This window comes from Cryptomeria japonica, chromosome 4 (genome assembly GCF_030272615.1).
Source record: "Cryptomeria japonica chromosome 4, Sugi_1.0, whole genome shotgun sequence".
NCBI lineage: Eukaryota > Viridiplantae > Streptophyta > Pinopsida > Cupressales > Cupressaceae > Cryptomeria > Cryptomeria japonica.
The window spans coordinates 524,335,102-524,355,356 of record NC_081408.1 but is presented as its reverse complement, the minus strand read 5'-3'; positions in this window follow the sequence as shown (position 1 = coordinate 524,355,356).

The window sequence follows — 20,255 nt, the reverse complement described above, 5'->3', positions numbered from 1 at the left end:
TGGGCAACATCGATATAGGGACAAGTGGGAGTACATGTATAGGTACTGGCAGTAGCACCATCAGTAGGGCCTCCACCAATACATCAACAACCATAGGTGCCCCCATAGTCGTAGCCATAGCCTTAGATTACACAAGTCAGGTGGTTATGGAGAGAGATACAGAGAGAGTTTGGGTAGTGATCTTAGTAGATGAGGTAGGTCAGGAGAGGGCCAAGAAAGATGGAGAGTGGTCTTGTGCAAAGAGCCTATAGACTGAGGTGGATAGGGTGTAGGCAGAGAGAGATACCCTACAGGTGGATCTTGAGGTGATGACTATAGAGAAGGATACCTAACGGATAGAGGTAGATGCCATAGTAGAGGTACTGTAGGATTCTTAGGGAGGAGAGATGGTGGGGAGGATCAAAGAGCTAGAGCCAGAGCTGGAGGGAGTGAGAGCACAACTGATCCAGAGCCAGGATGAGGGGGGAGAGGGATATGGCCAGACAACTGTTGATACTGAAAGACATGACATAGGTTATTAGTGAGATTATGGGAGCTCAGATGTAGATATAATGAATGATATGAGAGACCCATTATTATAGGGATCTCTATAACTAGGTTGTGCCCATAGAGAAGAGAGACGCTTCATTCAGTAAGAGCACTAGATCTTGGTGCACACAAAGTCAACCATCAGGGGATCAGTAAGCATGCATGCTCCTCAACTACCATCGACATGACCCTTAGGAGGATGGGTAGATCTAGGCATAGCCGACAGAGATAACACTAGGTAGCTCATAAACTGATATTTTTAATCACCCTTTAGGGATGCATTTCATTGTATTACGATTGGACACATTATTATCATTATATATATATATATATATATATATATTATGATGGATATGTTGGCATTATGTGAACCGGTATGAGGACATGATGATATTGTATGTTGTCATTGATGTCAATATGCTGAAGAAGAGAGAACTGGTATGTTATCGATATAACATTGTGAACCGATATATGTGCCAAAGTGAAGCGGTGTGTTTGTTCAAGGTGAACTGACATGAGGTTATGGGAATTGGTACATGGAAGCTTTGTATGACTACCAGACTTCAAGCCTGTGTGACTCAACCAGTGACTCCGTGTGATGAGTTAGCATTGTAGCAAAGATCAGATTGTGTTGCCATGTCAGCCTTGTGCGCGTGAAGGATCTTGCATGAAGGAGATTGTTCCTATCTACCTCGGGAATGTGCGAAGTTTGTAAACGGTGAAAACACGTGATGGGTTATCAGCCACCATGAAAGTGGTGGAAAACAAACGATGGAGAAAATCTTGAGATTGGTTCAAGACTATTGCATTTAATGCAATGTGCTCAATGGTCAAGATTGAACCATTTGAATTGCTTAACCTAACAGGTTTAGGGTTTAGGGTTTATGCTACTGACCTATTTGTTTCCTATAAGGTCGATGTTGTGTTTCTTTCTAAGGTTGTTGGCAAAAGTTATGTGTGTGTATCCAAGTGAAGGGATACGTGATTCTTGCTAGACCAGAGGAGAGAAGTAATACCTACAGAGTGTAAGTGCAGAAGGTGAAGAGGAGCTAAAGCAGATCTACATTGGATTTGAGTGTTGTTACCAGATCATTATAATACCTGTTGATCTCTAACCACTTCAACAGTTGGGAAATCCCTTAACAGGGTAGCTTTAACCAACTTACTGTAAATCCTCTAACAGGGTGACTCAAAACCATTGAGTTCTTGAAATCCTCTAACAGGGTAACCTTTAACAGGGTTAAACCCTTAATCGGGTATTCTAGCCATCCCTTAACCAGGTGATCCCTAATAGGATCAGTTCCTAACAGAACCTATTGTATCAGTCTTTAACCAGATAAGGCTCCTAACAGAGTGGACTTCTAAAGAGTTCAAAAATAGCTTGTGGGTATTCATCCCCACCATGGTTTTTCCCAGTTGGGTTTCCATGTGAAAAAAATTTGTGTGTCATGTGTGGTGTTATTCATGTGATGGTTTAAGTGATTTGTGTCTAAAGGTAAATCATGTTGATCTATTTATTTATATATCTTTGATGATAGATTACATGCTCATGCACTAGGGTGAAATGGAAATGAAGTATTAGATTGTATGAAAAGATAAGTGTCAACCAATTTATGCTTGTCTCAATTATTCTGGGTTTTGTTGGTTGTACTCTATTTAAGACCGATTTTACTATTTGTATACCAAAGCATAGTGTCTTCTGACAAACCAGTTTAGGATTGTGTTTTGTCTGTACTGATTCACCCCCCCTCTCAGTACCGGTTTGGTACTATTCGTTCATCATTGGGCTATCAATTGGTATCAGAGCGTCCTCCAGGTCCTCTGTGTTATAAGCTTAACCGCTTGAGGAAAAGATCCCAGTTTAATGATGAAGAGGGAAGGTCCAAAGTTCAACATAGATAATTTCAGTATATGGAAAGACAGAATGAAGATATACATTAGAAGCATGGGTGCTCAATACTGGAGCTATGTTGAGAATGCTTATGTTGCCCCTACCGGTACTCTCACCGATGACCAAAAGAGAGAGATGTAGGAGAATGGGCAAGTCATGGAAGCCCTAATTAGCATTTTATCTGACATTGAGTTTATTGATGTCCAAGATAAAGTAAATCCCAAAGAAGTATGGGATACTCTTGAAAATATCTATGGCGGTGATGAGCATGTAAAACAAGCAAGGAAGAAAGCCTTAGAGGCAAGTTTGAAGACATGCAAATGGTTGAAGGTGAGACCATTCAACAATATGGAATAAGAATCAAAATTGTTGTCAGAGATATCAAGAGTGCAGGTGGTAAGATGGAAGATTCCATTGTGGTAAGCAAAGTTATGAGATCCTTATTACCGATCTATGCAATAAGGGTTGCTGCTATTTAGGAGTTGAGATCAATAGACAAGACTAAGGTATCCCTAGACTCCATCATTGCAAAGTTGACAACCTATGAGCTAAATAGTTTTGATGGCAGTGTTCAAAAGACTGAATCAGCTTTTAAAGCTTCTATTATACCATTCAGAAAAGGAAAAGAAGCAAGCACCAGTGGTGAACCAAGACAGAACAAAGAAATGGATGATTAGGAGATTCTGATGGCATTTGAAGCTCTTCTTGCCAGGAAACTTCCTAAAGGAACCGGTAAATATAGAGGTAAGCTCCCTTTGAAATGATTTTCTTATAACTGGATAGGACATATTGTTGTAAATTGTCCTAATGGTGACAACAAGGACAAACTGGAAAGGTTCGAGAAATTCAAAGGAGGAAACCAGAGAAACTATTTTGTGGCAATTGATGAAGGTGTCACAAATGAGGAATCAGAAGATGAAGAAAATGAAGATATTGTGTTTGTCGTTGTCAAGGAAGATGTGTTAGACAAGAAGGCTCTTGTCTCCCACTTTGATAATTCCAATGAGTGGATTATTGACAATGGTTGTTCTCGCCATATGACTAGTGACCGGAGCAAATTTCTATCCTTGGAAGAGTATGATGGTGGTGTGGTTCACTTTGGTAATGATGCACCATGTATGGTCAAAGGCAGAGGCTCCATCTCTCTAAATGGAAAGAGTAGTGCTGAAAATGTGTATTGGGTTAATGGTCTCAGACACAACCTTCTGAGTGTTGCCCAGCTGAATGATAGTGGTCTCACTCTGGAATTCAAGAATGGAGTGTGCAAAATCAAAGGAAAGAATGGTGAATTGGTGGCCATCGGTATGCAGACCAAAGGTAACCTATTTCAGCTGAATGCAAATATAAGTACATGTCTTATGGCTAAATTCAATGACAACTGGATATGGCATAGGAGACTCTACCATGTAAACTTTGATAACATTGTGAAGGCCAATAAGATCAAGGCAGTTAGAGGGTTGTCCGTGCTGAGAAAATCAGAAAATACCTTGTGCAGAGAGTGTCAACTAGGGAAAATGTCTTCCTCAACCTTTAAAGGTAAACCTTTCACTGCTAACAATTTACTTGATCTTGTGCATACTGATTTGTGTGGTCCTATGAAAACTAGAAGTATGCAGGGTGATAGGTACTTCATGATTCTCACTGATGACTACTCAAGAATGATGTGGGTCAGATTCTTGAAAGATAAGTCTGAAGCTTTTGTAAAGTTCAAAGCTTTCAGAGCATTAGTGGAGAAGGAAAGTGGTAAAAGGATCAAGTGCCTGAGAACTGATCAAGGAGGGGAATTCACTTCCAGTGAATTCAACAAGTATTGTGAAGAACATGGCATCAAGAGGCAACTATTTGCCCCCCGTACTCCACAACAGAATGGCCTAGCATAGAGGAATAATTGGACTATAGTTGAAGCAGCAAAAATAATGTTGATTCAAGGAAAGGTTGCTCACACCTTTTGGAGAGAAGCGGTGAGCACTGCAGTCTACACAATGAACCGGGTACTCATCAAGAAACGTAAGGATAAAACTCCTTATGAGTATTGGGCCGGTAAGACACCCGTGGTTAGCTACTTTAGAGTGTTTGGTAGCAAATGTTACATCAAGAGGAGCGAACAACAAAGTAAATTTGATGCGAAATGTGATGAGGGAATATTCCTAGGGTATTCCACCAAGAGCAAAGATCTCAAGTGTTTCAATAATAGGACTCAGAGAATTATGGAAAGAATCAATGTAAGAGTTGATGAAACCTTTGAGAAAACTAAGGAAACTGGCAGTGGGCAAGCGGTAAATGAACCGGTTGTAACCTTCTGGGAACCGGTTGCCAGTCAACCAAGTACCAGTAACAGTTTTCCTACACTGGTGGATGTAGATGTTGATACTAATGGAGATGAGGATGAAGAAGAAGAGCAAGAGGAATTTGTTAAGACCATTCCTTGGTATGTCAAGTTGAATCATGATCCTAAGCAGATCATAGGAGATAAGGATGTAGGAATCCTTACAAGAAGAAAGGTCAAAGAAAACTCATGTATGATCTCTGAATTTGAGCCTAAATCATTCAAAGAGGCACGTAAAGATGAAGACTGGTTCAAGACAATCGAAGAAGAACTTTACCAGATAGAGAGAAATGGTACATGGTCTTTGGTACATAGACCAGAGCATAAAAATGTCATCGGTACCCAATGGGTTTTCAGAAATAAGTTGAATGAGGATGGTACAGTGATTAGAAACAAAGCCAGATTGGTGTGTAAAGGATATGCCCAAGAAGAAGGAGAAGACTATGGAGAAACCTTTGCTCCTGTAGCCAGATTGGAAGGAGTTTGTATGCTTCTTGCATATGCAACTTTTAAAGGATTCAAAGTATATCAAATGGATGTAAAAACTGCATTCCTAAATGGTGTACTTGAAGAGGAGGTGTATATAGAGCAACCAGATGGGTTTTCTCTATCTGAAGACAATGACATGGTGTGTAGGCTACATAAAGCCTTATATGGTCTAAAGAAAGCACCTAGAGCATGGTATGAATGCTTGCACTCCCATCTTGTGAAGATTGGATTTGAGAGAACAAGCGAAGATAGCAATATCTACTTGAAATCTAAAGGAGATCAGATCCTGATCTTTGAGGTATTTGTTGATGACATTATCTTTGGTGGAGATGACAAGATGAGTCATGAGTTTGTAGATGAGATGAAGAAAGAGTTTGAGATGTCACTCATAGGGGAGATTAAGTTCTTCATTGGACTGCAGATTCAGCAGATGAAAGATGGAATCTTTATCACTCAGGCCAAGTATGTCAAAGAGGTGTTGAAGACCTTTGGCATGGAAGATAGCAAACCGGTTGGTACACCGATGGTGACCGGTTGTAAACTATCCAAAGAGGATGACTCAACATTGGTTAATGAGAAGGAATACCGATCAATGATTGGTAAGTTGCATTATGTAGTGCATAGTAGACCATATATTGCCCATGTAGTTGGCATTACTGCAAGGTTCCAGAAAAGTCCAAAAGAATCCCACTTGGTTGCAGTCAAGTGGATTCTTAGGTATCTGAATGGAACTATTGATTATGGATTGTGGTATCCATATAGCAAGGATTTCAACTTGAAAGTATTCACAGATGCTGATCGGGCAGGTAATGTGGATGACCAGAAGAGCACAACTGGTGGTGCATTCTTTCTCAGTGGTAGACTGGTCTCATAGATGAGTAAGAAGTAGAGTTGTATCTCCCAGTCTATAGTGGAAGCAAAGTATGTTGCAGCTTACATGAACTACACTCAGACAATTTGGATGAAGCATGTATTAAATGGCTTCAAAGTTCCTGTATCTAAACTGGTAAGTATATTTTGTGACAATACTAGTGCAATTAACATCTCCAAGAATCTGGTTTTACATTCTAGAACCAAGCACTTTGAGCTTAAGTATCATTTCTTGAGGGAAAAGGTTTAAAACATAGAGATTGCATTGGAACATGTTTCCAGTAAGGAGCAGTTAGCAGACATATTCATCAAGCCTCTCCCAAAGGCTATGTTTATGTACTTAAGAGGTGAATTAGGGGTGCTTCCCCTTTAGGAGGTAAACTAAAGGTATATGCTCCACATCAGTCAAGTATTGCATAGTCAAAAAAAATTTCAGGATTGATGTGTTGAAGGATGCTACTGCTCAGGGGGAGCAGCATAATGGAACAGGGAAGCTTGTGCCTCTACTTTGGCATTGTTGTCAAAGGGGGAGAAGAAGTGAAGCAGAGAAGATATCTGCAGAAATTGGGGGAGAAGAAGTGAAGCGAAGAGATATCTTTGTATATTGCCATCAATGCCAAAGAGGGAGATTGTTGGCATTATGTGAACCGGTATGAGGACATGATGACATTGTATGTTGTCATTGATGTCAATATGCTGAAGAAGAGAGAACCGATATGTTACCAAGAACTGGTATAACATTGTGAACCGGTATATGTGCCAAAGTGAAGCGGTGTGTTTGTTCAAGGTGAACTGGCATGAGGTTATGGGAACCGACACATGGAAGCTTTGTATGACTACCGGACTTCAAGCCTGTGTGACTCAACTAGTGACTCTGTGTGATGAGTTAGCATTATAGCAAAGAACAGATCATGTTGCCACATCAGCCTTGTGCACATGAAGGATCTTGCATGAAGGAGATTGTTCCTATCTACCTCAAGAATGTGCGAAGTCTGTAAACAGTGAAAATGCGTGATGGGTTATTAGTCGCCATGAAAGCGGTGGAAAATGAATGATGGAGAACATCTTGAGATTGGTTCAAGAATGTTGCATTTAATGCAATGTGCTCAACTGTCAGGATTGAACCGTCTGAATTGCTTAACCTAATAGGTTTAGGGTTTAGGGTTTATGCTATTGACCTATCTGTTTCCTATAAGGTCGATGTTGTGTTTCTTTCTAAGGTTGTTGGCAAAAGTTGTGTGTGTGTATCCAAGTGAAGGGATGCGTGACTCTTTCCAGACCAGAGGAGAGAAGTGATACCTGCAGAGTGTAAGTGCAGAAGGTGAAGAGGAGCTAAAGCGGATCTGCATTAGCATTGAGTTCTGTTACCAGATCATTGTAATACCTGTTGATATCTAACCACTACAACAGTTGGGAATTCCCTTAACAGGGTGGCTTTAACCGACTTACTATAAATCCTCTAACAGGGTGACTCAAAACCATTGAGCTCCTAAAATCCTCTAACAAGGTAACCTTTAACAGGGTTTAACCCTTAACTGGGTATTCTAGCCATCCCTTAACCAGGTGATCCCTAACAGGATCGATTCCTAACAGAACCTATTGTATCAATCTTTAACTGGACAAGGCTCCTAACAAAGTGGACTTTTAAAGAGTTCAAAAATAGCTTGTGGGTATTCATCCCCACCGTGGTTTTTCCCAGTTGGGTTTCCACGTGAAAAAAGTCTGTGTCATGTGTGGTGTTATTCATGTGATGGTTTAAGTGATTTGTGTCTGAAGGTAAATCATGTTGATCTAGCTGTTTATATATCTTTGATGATAGATTACCTGTTCATGCAGTAGGGTGAAATGGAAATGAAGTATTAGATTGTATGAAAAGATAAGTGTCGACCGGTTTATGCTTGTCTCAGTTATTCTGGGTTTTGTCGGTTGTACTCTGTTTAAGACTGGTGTTACTGTTTGTCTACCAAAGCACAGTGTCTATTGACAAACCGGTTTAGGATTGTGTTTTTGTCTATACTGATTCACCCCCCCTCTTAGTACCAGTTTGGTACTATCCGTTCATCATTGAGTTATCAGGATATTTATTATGGACTATGATGCATTTGATGATGTATTTATGATGATACGTATTAATGATTCTTATGTTATGGTGTCGATGATTATGATGTCTCTAACATGTTTGTGATGTAGGATGGATGTATGGACCTATGTGACGTGTGTGCTATTTCTATGAGATGCACATATGTGATATGGTGATATGGATGGATGATGTATGCATGTGATTATGTTTCTAACACATGTTGTATGCATGATGGATTATATATATATATATGATGCTTATATGATGTATTAGCAATTGTGATGAATGCAAGATGAGTATTATTTGCATAATGTTAATGTGTAATGATAATGATGTGTGATAATGGATGATGGTTATGATGTTATGATGATGTATGAGTATGATTGTTAGTATATTTTGGGAATTTATAATGCAATATAAAAATGAATGCAATGAAATGATATGAAATGGTTAAAATGATGTGAAAGTGATATAAAATGGAATGAAATGAATGATATGAATCCTAAGATGATAAAATAAAATGACTCCTATGTAAAATTATTATGAGATGGAATGAATCTTAAAGGAAGTAAAATGATAATGCAATGAAATGAATCTTACAATGAGATGCAATGCAGTGAAACCTAAAATAATGATATGACATGAAATGAATTCAAAGATAAAACGAATCCTATAATGATAATGAAATGAAATGAAATAATGAAATGACATAGTAAACTTAAAATGAAATGAAAATGAGATGAATGAACATGAGTCTTAAAAGATGCAAATGAAAACTAAAATGACATACCAAATATAATGAAAACATGCAATGTAATAAAGTGAATGCAACCTAAATGAATGCAAACAAAATGATTATGCAAATTCCAATGTAAATCAATGTTTTTATGATGTGCCATCCATAGTACAATAAAATACATGGGATAGAAAAATAAAAAGAGTTATGAATGAATAATTTGGTGTCTCAGGGAAAATGAATGAATATGGTGAATGAGAATAAGTGGATAGGTGAGATTTGTTGTGTAAAATGTGGAGAGAAATCCTAGTTATTGATATTGCAATGGATTGTCTACACCACTAGCTATATAAGTCAGAATGTTGTGAATATTTGATGCATGGACTAGATTCTCAAACAATATGTTCTCTCAATGCACATAGGATCACAAACACCCATGGTGGTCTAAATGCAATACTGTTAGTTTGTACAAGGGAAACCATCAAACACGCCAAACCATAAAAGACATCCCTTTATATACCAATCCGAGACATACCAAAATATAGAATGATTAAGGTATCTGTGAATAGGTATAGGAACAAGACACAAAATCCAAATTGAAGCGAAAATACCAATAATTAAAACAATCCAAACATGGCTAATTGACATCTCTTGCCAAGAGTAGGATGAGGATCTGCATAAACTGCTAGACATGGGAAGGATGCATCCCGATGGGCAAAGATAGTGGATGTGATTGGAAAGCTGACAAAATACTAGGTGGTTGTGTAGGGTATGTAGACAGGAACATAGCCACTTAGATTTGATGAGCACATTATGGATGGGTGTTTGGTTGACACACAAGTTAAGATAAGCTCAGATTAATGGGAAAAACTTAGTGTGATGGGATAAAGCTCAATGTAATGGGATGAAGATCAGTGTGATGGGATGATCCTTATTCATAGTTATAAACATATCTCATCATCTCAACAGTAGGGAAAAGGTGGGGGTAATTAATGATGGGGTATGAGGATGTGATCAGGGTAAAGAGTTCCTACACAAACATGAGAGGGATGATAGACATAACAAGGATGAATCATGAAAGGGATATGGATGCAGGGATGAAAGTGATGCAAGTAGGCATGATGAGTGTCCAAAGAGATGGTGGATTTGACTTATTTACCTTGGCATCCGAGAACAGGTTTTCACCAAGGTACTTGCCCATAGCACCACAAAATGGTTTTCATTGATGGATGAAAATATTTTTCTTCTTTTTTCATTTTTTTCATTTTTTGTATTTTTCTTTTTTACTTTTATTTTTTCTTCTTTTAAAAATTGGGACTCCCTGAAGTATAAGCATAAAATTTCTTCAGGTGTAGGATGTTCATGGGCTCATCCAATGGTTCTCCTTTAGGTGTAGTCAATTGATATGCTCCGGAACCATATTTTGCAGTGACAACATAAGGCCCCAACCAATTAGGCTTGAACTTTCCCTTCTTTTCTTGATCCTGAAGATTCTTTTGATTTTCCATGAGTACAAGGTCACCAATGTCAAATTATTGGGTCCTGACCTTCTTGTTGTAGCTTAAGTAGTGTAGTGCCCCTCCCTAATTCATCTTTCCCTTATGTTCTTTGATAGATATATTTAGACATGATATTGATATTTTGTTGATTATTTATGACTCTATTTATATCCTAGTTGACACTTGATGATGCTAGACATAATATGTGACATGTAATACTTGATGATCCTTATGGGTGATGATACTTCTAGACTATCATGATGGCTAGATTTGTATGTTCATATATCTATATATATTTGATACTTTTATGTGGATTATATTATTCATGATGATATGATGATACTAACCCCTATTTCATGATGATGATTATTGGCATATTGGCATAACTGATAATGTCATGATATTGATGATATAAGGATTTGTTGGTGATGATATAGTTGAGATGTTGTTTGATGACTTGATGATCAGTTTGTGTTGTCATTGATGGAAACTATGGTTATATTATTTTATCATGTTATCTAAGTCATCTATGATTGACCAGAAAGCTATGGAACAGATTTGACAGTTAACTGGCAAATAGGACTTTAGCCGGTAAATGTGAAACTGTGTTATGCTTAAGTAATTGGATCTTGAGATTGATGAGGAATTTGGTGTTGCAGTTTGGAATATGTGTTTATAAAATGTAATAAGGTTATAACTGGAACAACATCATGTTTTGACTACCAAAAGTCATGTTTGTGATTGATTGATGTATTTTTGTAGGGTTCTAGTAGGGTTTAAGAAACAATATTCAAATCTTATAACCGGTAATGATTTTGAGTTTGGCGGTCTATTAAATTATGTTTGTAAGATGGTGATGACGTGGCTAAATCTGCATGAAGTGATAAGGTGCTATTTTGGTGTGATCAAAGAGCGAATTTATTGGGAATGAGAAAAGTGCTTAGTAGAATGATCTAAGGGTTTGAAAGTGTATCAGATCGATGTGCGGTGACCATTCATCGACTATAATTGATTGTAATGATCCATATTGTTGTCCTCAATTTCAGTGTGGCCAAAATCGTGAGGCAACCCAGCGAAACTGGTCCATTTCATACCTTACAGTCTCTGAGAGAGCTTAATCGACTTTGTCAGTTAGTTCGTTTAGCTCCTTGCTTTTCATTTTTAATGTTTTCTTGTTTTTCCTAAGTTTTTTGTTTTACCTGCAGTTCGGACTTTAAAGTCTGAACTACAGGGTCTTTTCTTTATTGTCTGCACATTGGACTTTAAAGTCCGATGTGTGTTTGTAGGTGGTCTTAGTCTGCAGTTTGGACTTAAAGTCCGACCTGCAGGTAGTCTTCCCCTGCAATTCAGACTTTAAAGTCCGAACTGTAGACTATTTGACCAAAGATTGCATGTCGGACTTTAAAGTCAGACATGCAACTGCATGTTGTCATTAATGCTTCATTAATTGATAATTTAAAAGGTTTATTTAGCTAATTTTTGGTTTCATTTCTTCGTTATCGTTTGTGTTTTCTTTCTCCTTTGCGCATCCTCCTCCGTTGTCGCTCGCCCCAACTTGGATTTGGATCTTTGCTATCAGATTTTTCGATCAAGTGTAGTGGAAGAGGTAGGGTTTGTATTTTATTTTCTTTTCGGGTTTCTCTTTTTGGTTTGCATTTTTGTTGTTCTTCCCTTTGTTTTTCAGGTTTTTCTTAAGAGGGCAATCAAACTTAGAATTCCGATTGCTCCCTCCCTATGTTGTATCCTTCTTCGACTGTACATCGGGGTTAAAATCTCGATCTGCAGCCTTTTGGAGACTTCCTGCATATCAGATTTTAAAGTCCGACATGCGGGTTAATAATCTTCACATGTCAGACTTTAAATTCTGATATGTGAAGGTTTGAAGGATCGATTGACATGTCGGGTTTTAAAACCCGACATGTCAACCGATTGTTTTTCTCCTTTGTGAGCACATCGGACTTTAAAGTCCGATGTGCTAGTTTTTCCAATTGCTTTACCCTCACACATTGGACTTTAATTGATTTTCCCTAGAATGCACATCAGACTTTAAAGTCCGATGTGCTGATAACCTACCCCAAGTTTGCACATCGGACTTTAAAGTCCAATGTGCTAATCAAAATTATTTACCCTCACACATCGGACTTTAAAGTCTAATGTACTGATCAAGGTGTTTGTCATTGCACTTTGAACTTTAAGGTCCGATGTGCAATTTTTGTTTTCAAAAGAGCATGTCGGACTTTTTTCCCCGACCTGTTGTTTTTGGCAGTTTTACTCCCAAGCCTGTTTTGAGTCCCATTTTTCGATCCATTTGAGAAAAATTGATTTTGATAATGATGAATAGCTAATCATTAGTGTTGAATGAAGTCATCACGAATGTCAAAGCTCCCTCACAACAAGCCTGAGTCTTCCTCAAGTCAGTTGGAATCTTCTCCAAGTAAAACATCATCAAGAAAGATGAAGTACATGTACGACAAGTACTTGAATCTATACCCAGAGAGTTTAGTAGACTCAAATATCAAGGAGATTAGAGACACCAAAATTGGGCATTTAGATATGCAATAATTTATTGATCGAGTTAAGAAGGCTCTTGCTCGCCTAACTAATCTGATCAACTCCGAGTTGCATAAATATGCATCTTTTTCAGTTGCAGCTCATGATCCAGAATTTGTGCTTGCAGTAGCGGATCACTTTGATCCAAATACAAGATAGGTCAAAGATGAAGATCAGAATGTCATCATGACCCTAGACAATGTATTCTTCAATAGTGTCTTCAAAGGTTCCTCAGTTGAAGAGGTGGTTGATATTACTCAAGAAAGTGCTCAAGAGTACTATGAGAAGAATGAGGATAAATTCAAGAAGGTAATCAATACTGTTTTCCTCTCTGCCAAAAGAAGTTCCCTAACCTCATGATGGCCTAAAGGCTTTCAAAGAAGTGATTTCAATGAGGAGTACAATGACATGGTCACCATGTTATCAAGGGTAAGGGGGTTAAAAGACTCTCATTACTTTCAAATTTTGATGTGCTACTATATGAAAATAATCAGGAAAGAAGGAGCAAGAATTGATTGGGGTGAATAGATCAGCGATGCCCTCTGTGCTCAGTTGAAGGAGGTCAAAGTAACAGTGAAATTTTATATGACCTCATACTTGGTTTATGTGGCTGCTTCAATGAAGCAATATCCAGGCTTATCTACTAAGGGTGATAGGAGGTTGGTACCCATTTGGGAGTACTATGATCAGCTTACTATCAAGAATCAAGGTAGTCATTACAGAAGAGTTAATGATGCCTTCTTCCCTGTATGGAAGTACATTTTTTATAAAGGTTTGCAAAAGTGGAGAATATCAGAGGCTGCTTACAACAGGGTATCTCATTTTGGGTGTGTATTCCTGCAGTTTCCCACATTCACTTACATCCGAATAGGATGTTTCTCAGGTGAGCGCTTTATTCTACCAAGGTTCCCTTCAGACAAAATCATCCTCATGGAGTTGTACAGACAACTGATTAATGTGCATGAAAAACAATCACAAGCACATAAGACTGGGCTGAAATGCCCAGAATCAATCGGCAGGTACTCAGTGCTAACCAATCCCAAGGCCAAAAATATGGAGGAAGAAATACAGTGGAATACCATGAGAAGATTCAAGGCCCGAACCAATTTTGACTTTCATGGTATAAAGAAAAAACTCAAGAGGAGTTATACTCATGATTATAGGTTGGAGGATGTTTGGGCACACTGTCAAAATGATAAGGATATAAGAAGGATGGATTTCAGCCGCCTTACTCTGGAGAAAATTGAAAACTTGGATCTAGCTAGGATTCCAATGACCATGGAAGATACGGATGACATAATAGACCCAGTCTATTATGAGAAGAAAATTGTTGACTCTCCGCTTCCCCCCATAAAATGGTCAAAGAAGGAGAGAAAATAAAACACTCAAAGGGTTGCTCCTATCCTAGAAAACACCAATGCATGGCTGGTAAAGAAGAATTTCAGGATGAAATAACTTCCTGCTAGTTCAGGAGATGATGATAACAGTGATGGTCCAGTCAGCAAGATAGCTACAGCTAAGACAAGAACGAAGAGCAGGGTAGACCCGTAAGCACTATCCTCAGCTCCTGTGATACAATCAAAAGGGAAAGGGCCCAAGATTAAATTTACAGTGAAAGGGTCCAAAAAGGGTGAATCATCATCCGCAGTACAGGAAGCAGTGACTAAAGAGCTAGAACAGTTGCCTGCCAAGGAAATTGAAGAAGGCAAAATTCCTCAACAAGAGGAAGAATAGGCTGAAGAAACTTCATGCCCATCTAAAGTTGATGCCCCAATTACCTCACAAGTAATCATCCACTCTATTGACTCTGACTCTGACCAAGAGGATGAGGATTTTCAAGAAGATGGGGATCTAAGTATGGGTATGGCGCAATCGGAGACCACTAATCAGTTTTTCACAATAACCAACTTCTCCAATCTAGATGATATCCCTTCATCTACTTTTGAATCCACAATGATGGATTTTAATGAAACCTTGGAAGAGGCACTTGTAGAACAGGTTTCAATAGACTTACCTATCACTACCACCACCACCACAAAAATTCCACCATTGGTAAGTGTTGAAGTTGCATTCACGGTGCCTTCAACTCTCCCATCTGTAACTAAAGAGGTGTCAGCAGTAGAAAATGTTCCACTAGATACTTCAATATCAGCACCATCAATAACACTCACAACTGCTTTGGGCTCCAGTTAACCTGCTCTCGAAACTTCAAATCAAAATCAGCAAGGAGCTACTACTCCATCGGCCAATCCAGAACTACCCCCTTGGATGGAAGTAGTGGCCCCTAAGAGGAAAAAATAGGTGATCTCTCCAGATGAGTTTGGCTTTGATCTTTTCATTCCTCCAAAGCCTAAGGGAACAAAGAAGCCAAAGACGGTATCTCGGGTGATAGTAGACCCAACTTCTAAGAGAAAGTATGCTGAAGTTATGATGCCATCATCAGACAAGGACAAAGGCAACATACGATCTAAAGATTATACCATGTAGGTCATAGAGCTCGGGGTGGAAACACATGAGAGTGTGAAATTGGATTCTCAGACAACCTTTAATTCTTTGTTGAGAAGATTGGATCAGGAGAGGGATGAGAAAAATATCTTGAAGCAAAAGTGTGAACAACTAACCAATGTTCTTCTAAAGGTCACACAACCTTCTCAAGAGATTGAACCCATAGGATCCTCAATAGATACCGAAGCCCTCAAGAAGATTGAACAGGTGGGAGCTAAAGGTCGAGTGATGGATGAGTGGATTTCTCGGCTAAGGTTAGAAGGCTCTCATCTTCTGAGTTCAACAGTGGGACTATTGTCAGATTATGAAGTAATCCAGAGTCAGATGTAAGGACTCAAAACCTCTTTATCACAGGAGATTGAGGAAGTTGTGAAAAGTACTACCTTGTGGAGAAAAATGGAAGACTTCAGGATAGATATCCTTGTTGAAAATAAGGTAATTCCTACAAGGGAAAAGTACATCCAAATTTTGTCTTTATTGTCTCATAAGCAAGAGACAATAAGATTAATGATTACAGAACTAGACCAGGAGAAGAAAGAAGGTGATGATGAGGTTGATCTAATTTTTGCCAAAGTTGTTGATCTTCTTTGTTATTTATATGATGGTGATCATAATCTCATCACTGCTGAAGTTGTCACACAGGAATTCCTTTCTTTGATGGATCATTGCACGGGATAAGATTTCTCACTTGATACATTTGATAAGTTGTTAGAAAGCCAGGTCAGTTTTGAAGTCCTCGCATCCATGCTGAAGGATGTTGAAAAGAAACAGGTAAAAATTGAAGATGCAATTTCTCGTGTTCGAGTGATCACAAGTTCTACCCCAATGCTGAACAAAGTAGAGATGAAAGCTATCCTGGCTAAGTTCGAAGAATTTCAGAAATCCAATGAGGAGGGGAATGAAGAATGAAGTGCCCCCTTTTGGCACCTTTTCTTTATATAGTTGCACTGATAGATGCTATCAATTTTTATGCAGTTGCACATTTTCTTTACGTTGTAGTTGTAGCAAAATGGGACTGTGCAGTTGAATAAGTCAATTGTGCCCACCTTTTTCTCAACTTCTTTTCCTATATAAGGAGGATCTCATTTGTAAATATTTATCTTTTTCATGCTTAGCAAAAATCTATAGAATTTTTATCCCAACTAAGACTTTGGGCTTTTGTGGTGGAAATTCTATCAAGCAAATAAAGAAAACAGTTTTGTTGATCTCAAACTTTGTGTTGTATCAAGAAAATTGTTTATATAATTTAACATTCCTATGTCCATTGAATAGATATGTTTCTTTGATCTTGAAGATATTGTTATGTGAGTTAAAGAGCTCCTGAATTGTGCAAGTAGACTGTGTGCTCTTAACATATTTGGGAAACCTTCTAATAAATTAACTAGTGGTAAGCTTTGTATTGCTACGGTTACTTGTAGTTTAAAGGATTAGAAATTTATACTTGAAGACTTTGAGATACAAGCTAAGTTTCTAATTGTTTGATTTGTAATAATCAGTTTAAGTTAGTGTTACCTTCAAGAAGACTTTGTGCTGCTTAATAGTAACTCTTGGTGTAGTTTGTTAGATTCATAGTTCTTTTCTTTAAGTATCTAAAGAGATAGAGAAATTGTAACCAGGTGAAGGGAGAATACATAAACTCTGAAAAAAGAGATTTATATGCCCAACACCAACCAACAAATTTAATTTCTTATTAATTAGAGGAGAAATTTCATAGGGAACCTCCCCTTGATGAGAGGAGAGATTAATTTCTCAGCATAGCTTTGTGTGAATTATATGTTTTGTCATTAGTACGCTGGTGACAAAATATTCACCCAACACATATGATGATCTGTGATGATTTGTAAATATTTGTGATGATCTATGATGTAAATCTTGGTATGAGGTTAGGGTTTTGAAACCGACTAAGTTTTAAAGTCTATTTAGGGTATGTCTATGATGATTTACTGTGTTGGTGATCAAAGGAAGAGTGTGTGACCGAACCAGTGTGTGTGTCTGCAAAAGAGAAGAAAATTGGAGCAAGAAAGGATTTGTAAAAGCAAGCAGAGAGTGCTATTTTTAGATCATACATCTGTTGTTCCCTAATAGTTGCAACAAACTCAAAATCCCTTAATCAGGTAGGTCCTGACAAGCCTAATTGTATAAATCCCTTCATCGAGTGACTCATTAGCTTGGGTTCTAAATCCTTTCACAAGGTTACTCCTAATAGAGTAAATCTCCTAACAGGGCTGAGGTAAATCCATTAATCGAGGGACTCCTAACAAGATCTTCTCCTAACTGGGCATCATTGTAAACTCTAACCGAGATAGGCTCCTAATAGGGTGAATTCTGAAAGAGTGCAAAAATCTTGTGGGTACCAATTCCCATCTTGGTTTTTCCCATTTGGGTTTCCAAGTGAAAATCTTGGTGTTCATGTGTTGCTTGATTTCTTATGTGTTGAGTTGATATCTTTCTATTGAATGCATGTTGATGAACACTTAGAAGAACAGTTTGATGAATCAGATTAGCAATATGATTTTAGTTATTACTGGTATTGTTTATGAGTTGTTTTGAAAGAATTTTTTGGTGGTTAAAAAGTTAAAGTTTATTGTTATTATTGATTCACCCCCCCCTCTTAGTAATAACCGATTCCTCACAAATAATAATTTGTACCAGAGCATTGGTCCTCTTTGTGCAGAAGCTTAACCGCTTGAGAAAAACATCTAGAGGAAAATGATGAAGAAGGAGGGTCCAAAGTTTACTAAGGACAACAACACAATATGGAAAGATAGAATGAAGATTTATATCAAAGGTATAGGTTCTCAGTTTTGGCAACATATTATTACTAAATATGTACCCCCTATCACTCCTCTAACTCTAGATCAACTTAAGGAGCAATAGGAAAACAATCAAGCATTGGAATCTAATGTAAGTGCACTGTCTAATATTGAATACATTGATGTACATGGATTAGAAACTGCATTTGAAATTTGGAAGAAATCAGAACTAATATATGGTGGTCACAAACATGTTCAAAAAGATAAGGAAGAGAGTCTTAGAGGTAAATTTGATGATATGAGAATGGTAGAAGGTGAAAATATGGCTTAGTATGGACAAAGAATCAAATAGGTTTTTGGTGGTATTAAAAGTGTTGGAGGAAAGATTGAAGATGACACCATTGTAAGTAAGATGTTAAGAAGTCTTTTACCTGCCTATGCTATAAGATTTTAGGCTATTCAAGAGTTAAGGTTAGTAAGTAGTGATAAAGTCATTTTTGATTCTCTTATTGGTAAACTGACTGCAGTTGAATTAAATAGTTTTGATAACAGTATTTCTAAGGCATCTGAATCAACTTTTAAAGCATCTGTAACCGGTACACCTATGAGAAAAGGGAAAGATGTATGTCGTATTTATGACTATAAATCTAGTCATGGTGGTAGCAGAGGGGATAATGATGATCAAGACCATCTGATGGAGTTTGAAGCTCTTTTGGCTAAGAGACTTCCAAGTGGCACTGGTAAATATAAAGGTAAACTACCTCTTAAGTATTTCTCTTGCAATAAGATTGGACATATTGCTACAAATTGCCCTAACAGTGATAGTAAGGAGAAGTTTAGGAAATATAAAAGAAAATGGAAGAAACGATGCTATGTTGCAATTGATGAAGGTGTGATAGATGAGGAATCAGAAGATGCTAACAATGAGGATATTGTCTTTTTTGTTGTGAAGGAATATTTGACTGATGAAAAGGCCTTGGTATCTTAGTTTGACTCTAGTGATGAGTGGATAATAGACAGTGGTTGTTCACGTCACATGACTGGTAATAAGAACAAATTCATATCCCTTGAAGAGTTTGGTGGCAGTGTGGTAAGATTTGGTAATAACTCACCCTACATGGTAAAAGGTAAAGGATCCATTTAATTGAATGGTAAGAGTAATGCAGATGATGTTTATTTGATTGAAGGCTTAAAACATAACTTGTTGAGTGTTGGACAACTAAATGATAAAGGATATCACCTTGAGTTTAAAAAAGGAGTGTGCAGGATCATGGGATGCAATGTAGATTTGATTGCTAATGGTAAACAAACTAGAAGTAATCTTTTTCATTTGAATGCTAATGTGAATAGTTATTTGGTAGATAAAATTGAAGATAGTTGGTTGTGGCAGAAAAGGTTCTGCCATGTCAACTTTGATAATTTGATAAAGGTCAACAAATCAAGTATGGTGAGAGGTATGCCCCAACTTGTTAAATTGGATAGTGTGTTATGCAAATATTGTCAGATGGGTAAGATGACTTCGACATATTTTAAGAGTAAATATTTTTCTTCAAAGCATATTCTTGATTTAGTGCATACTAATCTATGTGGTGCTATGAAGACTAGAAGTTTTTATGGTGATAAGTATTTTATGATTTTCACTGATGATTTTTCAAGGATGATGTGGGTAACTTTCTTTAAGGAGAAATCAGAGACATTCAACAAATTCAAGATCTTTAAAGTCCTAGCTGAAAAGGAAACTGACAAGAATCTGAAGTGCTTAAGAACTGACCCAGGTGGAGAATTTACTTTTGATGAGTTTACTAGGTATTGTGAAGAACATGGAATAAAGAGACAGATGCTAGCACCTAGGACTCCACAATAGAATGGCATTGTAGAGAGGAGAAACAAAATAATTGTGGAAGCTACTAGAACAATATTGATACAAGGAGATGTTCCAAAAATTGTTTTAGAGAGAAGCAGTTAGATTTGTTGTTTATGCTTTGAACCGGGTTCTTGTGAAGAAAGGTAATGATAAAACACCCTATG